This window comes from Ricinus communis, chromosome 3 (genome assembly GCF_019578655.1).
Source record: "Ricinus communis isolate WT05 ecotype wild-type chromosome 3, ASM1957865v1, whole genome shotgun sequence".
Lineage (NCBI taxonomy): Eukaryota > Viridiplantae > Streptophyta > Magnoliopsida > Malpighiales > Euphorbiaceae > Ricinus > Ricinus communis.
The window spans coordinates 8945359-8949185 of NC_063258.1; positions in this window are offsets into that span (position 1 = coordinate 8945359).

Here is a 3827-nt window from a genome sequence, read left to right on the forward strand (position 1 = left end):
TGTTAGGATTTTTACCATTGGGATCTCCACCATTCCTTATTCCTCTAGGCATGAGGACTTCTGATGACATAAGGATTCACATAAGGAATCATGGCAACATAATTGACAAGATTGACCGGTGGCATTGGGGCTTAGCTTGATGATCAAGTAGGACGGAATGTAAATCCACGCGTGTAACGCAAAAATCATGTTGTTTTCAATAAATCCAACTGTGATACAAGCCTGAATATGAGCGTTTTGATGTTTTAGATGCATAAAATAAAGTAATCTATGTCGAAGCATTATTAGGTAGGCCCACGTGAATTTTCCCTTATTTTTGTTAAGCTGGCTCATAAAATTTATGACCATGAGAGTTGTTAACCAATCAACTCCTCTCTCGTTCTTGATTTGACTTCATTTTATTCATATTTATTTATTTATTTATTCATATTTAGGTTCTAATTTCTGCTTCATATGGATTTATGGTTTTCGCACTATAAATCTGCATGCAACCAGATACTTGAGGATAGTGAACATATTATTTTAGTTTTCTACCTTATAGGAAATCAAGTTATAGGTTCTTTTAAGAACTTTATGGACTTTTGAAGACCCATACTAGCGAACCTAGACTTATTGCTCACTTCCTTTCTTTCTTTCATGTTCTTTATCTACCCTTGTGCTTAAATCAATTCGATGATCAAGTTTTGGCATAAGGAATCATGGGAACATAATTGACATGCTTGACCGATGGCATTGGGGCTTAGCTTGATGATCAAGCCGGACGAGATGTAAATCTACAGGTATGAGGGAGAAATCATGTTGTTTTCGAGCAATCCATGCATAATACAATTAGGAATGCCAGTGTTTTGATGTTTGGGATGCATAAAATGAAGTAATTTGGGTCAGAGGGTATTAGGTAGGCCCAAGCAAATTTCCCCTTATTTTTATTAAGCAGGCTCATAAAATTTAGGACTATAAGAGTTATTGCCCAGTCAACTCCTCTCTCGTTCTTGATTTGACTTTAGTTTATTCATGTTTCTTTGTTTATTTATTCATATTTAGGTTCTAGTTTCTTCTTTTTATGGAATGAGGGCTTACGCATTATAAGAACCATATGCAATTGAATACTTGAGGCTAATGAGCATATTAGATCAGTTTTCCACCTTGTGGGAAATCAAGTTATGGGTTCTTTAAGAACTTTTTGGAATTATCAACACTCATCCTAGTAAGCATAGACTTATCCCTTACATCCTTTCTTTTTTTTATTTGTCTACCCTTGTACTTAAATCAATTCAATTTGATGCTTACTCTTAGCTATATGGAACAGAACAAAGAACTTGTAATTTCTTGCCTTATCGTATCTAAAATCCCACCTATGTTCTCATTTTGTTTATTTCTTTTGTGTCCTTCTCTAATCTTTATCTAATAAGATGGTTTGGTTTTATTTTGGGAGCATAAAAATGAGTGTTGAGTGAAAGCGTATGGAAGTGGTAACTATAGGCACTAATCCAATGCTTAGACAAATGTAAAGAAAGAAAATTAGTTGATCGAAGGGAATGACGAGACGTAAATCCATGTGGGTTAGTGAGAAATCATATGGATTTTGATTAATCCACGTGCAATACAAGTGGGAATGTGAGCATTTTGGTGTTTTGGATGAATATAAAGTAGTTTGGGCTGGCGTGTTATTAGGTAAGCCCTTGCAAATTTCTCCTTGTTTTCATTAAGCTGGCTCATAACTTATGGGACAATGAGAGCTGTTGACCAATCAACTCCGTTCTCATTCTTGATTGACTTTAGTTTATTCATCTTCCTTTTTTATTTATTCACATTTAGCTTCTAGTTTCCTCTTTATATGGAATTAGGACTTTTGCACTATAAAAACTGCATGCAATCGAATACTTGACGCTAGTGAGCATATTATATAAGTTTTCTACGTTAAGGGAAATCAAGTTATGGATTATTATAAGAACTTTGCGGAATTATCAACACTCGCACTAGTGAGCCTAGACTTATGGCTCACATCCTTCATTTCTTTTGTGTTCTCTGTCTACCCTTGCATTTAAATCAATTCGATTTGTCCTTACACTTAGCCGTATAGAAGAGAACAAAGAATTTTTTATTTCTTTCCTTACCGGATCTGAAATCTTACTTATGTTCTCATTTTGTTTGTTTCTTTTATGTCTCTCATTCTAATTTGTGTCTAATATGATGGTTTAGTTTTATTTGGCAAGCATAAACATGAGTGTTGAGTTAAAGCATGTGGAAGCAACAATCATAGGCACCGATCCAAGGCTTGGACAAATGCAAAGAAAGAAAATTAGTTGATCGAATATTCATATCATTCTTCAAATGATCTCGGATGAATCTTTTAAAGGAAAGAGGGAACGCCGAGAATCGAGGCATACTCAAATATTTTGATTCAGGATTTGCACCATTGGGATCTCCATCATTCCTTGTTTCTCTAGGCACGATGATTCCTGATGACATAAGGATTGGAATAAGGAATCATGGTATTGCAGTCGATAAGCTTGAGCGGTGACATTAGGGCTTAGCTTAATGATCAAGCAAGAAAAGATATAAATCCACGTGTGTAAGGGAGAAATCATGTTTTCATTAAATTAAAGCGTAATACTAGCGAAAATATGAGCGTTTTGAAGTTTGGGACACATAATGAAGTAATTTGGGTCAGACCGTTACTAGGTAGGCCCACACGGGTTTGGGATGCATATATTTATTAAGTTGGCTCATAAAATTTAGGACTACGAGAGTTGTTGAGTAGTCAACTCCTATCTCGTTCTTGATTTTACTTTAGTTTATTCATCTTTCTTTATTTATTTATTCATATTTAGCTTCTAGTTTCTTCTTCTTATGGAATGAGGGCTTTCACACTATAAAAACTACATGAAACTAGCAAGCATATTATTTTAGTTTTCTACCTTGCCAGAAATCAAGTTATGGATTCTTTCAAGAACTTTGCAGACTTATGAAGATCAGCACTAGCGAACCTAGAGTTATCGCTCACGTTCTCCCTTTCTTTTATATTCTTTGTCTACCTTTGAGTTTAAATTAGTTCAATTTGATCCTTATGCTTAGACATAGAATAGAATAAAGAACTTGCGATTTCTTTCCTTATCGGATCTGAAATCCAAGCTTATGTTCTCATTTGTTCGTTTCATTTGTTCATCTCTTTCTATTTTATATCTTGTATGATGGTTTGGTTTTATTTGCGAGCATAAACATGAGTGTTAAGCTAAAGCGTGTGGAAGCGACAATCATAGATACTGATCTAATGCTTGTACAAATGCAAAGAAACAAAATTACTGGATCGAGTATTGATCAAAGAAAAAAAATTACTTGATCGAGTATTGATATCATTCTTCGAGTGATCGTGAAAGAATCTTTTGGAGGAAAGAGAGAATGCCGAGATTCGAGGCACGCCCAAATATTCTGATTTCAGATTAGCACCATTGGGATCTCCATCATTCCTTTTTTTTTGTGCACAATACTCCTAATGATACAAGGATTGGCATAAGGAATCATGGGAATGCAATTGACAAGCTTGACCATTGGCATTGGAGCTTAGCTTGATGATTAAGCAGGAAGAGATGTAAATCCATCCGGATTAGGGAGAAGTGATGTTGTTTACATTGAATCCAAGCGTAATACAAGCGAGAATGATAAGAACCCACCTAGCACAAGAAATCCTACTCCAACAAGGAATCCTAATAATGCAAATCCTACTAGTTGAAAGATTCCTATTTTGACAAGGATTCCTACTCTAACTAGGAGTTCTACTCCAACAAGGAGTCCTAATGATATTAAGAGTCTAAATGACATCAAGAATT